This window comes from Anomaloglossus baeobatrachus, chromosome 4 (assembly GCF_048569485.1).
Source record: "Anomaloglossus baeobatrachus isolate aAnoBae1 chromosome 4, aAnoBae1.hap1, whole genome shotgun sequence".
Classification (NCBI taxonomy): Eukaryota; Metazoa; Chordata; class Amphibia; order Anura; family Aromobatidae; genus Anomaloglossus; species Anomaloglossus baeobatrachus.
Genome location: NC_134356.1, coordinates 680,210,724 through 680,211,990, shown reverse-complemented (window position 1 = coordinate 680,211,990; position 1,267 = coordinate 680,210,724). Strand labels below are relative to the sequence as shown.

The 1,267-nt window shown below is 36.9% G+C and overlaps 2 non-coding genes across 2 annotated transcripts; both read right to left on the bottom strand.

The window, feature by feature from the left end:
- Window positions 1–74, bottom strand: TRNAI-AAU (transfer RNA isoleucine (anticodon AAU)). Its single transcript has one exon. It is a non-coding gene; the product is annotated as a tRNA-Ile (tRNA).
- An 866-nt stretch (window positions 75–940) lies between these two features.
- TRNAD-GUC (transfer RNA aspartic acid (anticodon GUC)) lies at window positions 941–1,012 on the bottom strand. The gene has a single exon. It is a non-coding gene; the product is annotated as a tRNA-Asp (tRNA).
- Window positions 1,013–1,267: the final 255 nt, after the last annotated feature.

Below are 1,267 nucleotides of genomic sequence, written 5' to 3'. Positions count from 1 at the left end.
TGGCCCGTACGGGGATCGAACCCACGACCTTGGCGTTATTAGCACCACGCTCTAACCAACTGAGCTAACCGGCCATGGGTATGCCTTGGTTCTGAAAGAAAATGATGATGAAAATTAACCCCATATTTTCCATAGTACATTGTGTATGTATAATATTTAATGTGTTAGTACAATTATAAAATATATATATATATATATATTATATACATATGTGTGTATATATATATATGTATATATAAATATATATATAGACACATACACACACGTAATACCGAGAAATATACAAATATAATATTTAAACTTTAATACATTTGTGCCTTTGTTTGCTTCATTTGCAGGAAACCATTTTTTGTTATTTAAATACCTCATCGGACGAAACAAAGAATGAAAGGTCCAGAGTGCTAACCATACACCATGGAACCTGTTAGACATGGCTGGATTATCAGAACCATTGGGCACATTATCTCAAAATTTTTTCTTAATGTTCACTTCTAGTCACCCCTTTATTGCTTATTGTGGGAGATCTGCCACATGGAGGTGTTTGTCTTTCTCTAAATCAACATGTTAGATTATAGGATGAACTTGATGGACTTGTATCTTCTTCACCGTAAAACTATGAATTTCTCACCTTCTGGTAGACATTGAATGGAGCATAAAAACTAAATTTTCCAGAGCCACCTGCTCTCCAGCACTCACAGATATATAGTTACCACATTACTAAATGCATCAAAGACAGGGACACGACATATGACATACATGAACGTCAAAAGTTGTGAAAGGGTTAACCAGACTTATCCAACAAATCTTTAAAGTATGTAAAACTAAACATAGAAGTTGTTGGATTAACAGCAACCACCGTGTAACGGTATAGTGTAATCAGCTGTAAAATTTTATGTTTTTTCCTGTTTTTAATTATATTTGTAAATAACAAAATCTCATTCTCCCCGTCGGGGAATTGAACCCCGGTCTCCCGCGTGACAGGCGGGGATACTGACCACTATACTAACGAGGAGCTGGATGCTTTACTCTGTGGACTCTCGGAAGCTAATCTTTCTTTTTAGAAACCCTAAACTTTTGTTTGCTTTTGCGGCTGCTGCCTGACATTGAGAGCTGCTGCTCAGTTACTTGTCACCAGAATCCCCAAGTCCTTCTGTTCTATAGTCCCGCGTTTTCTTCCATTTAATGTATACACAGCAATAGGATTACTCCGTCCGCGATGCATTACTCTACATTTATCAGCATTAAATCTCACAATTGGCAATGAGTT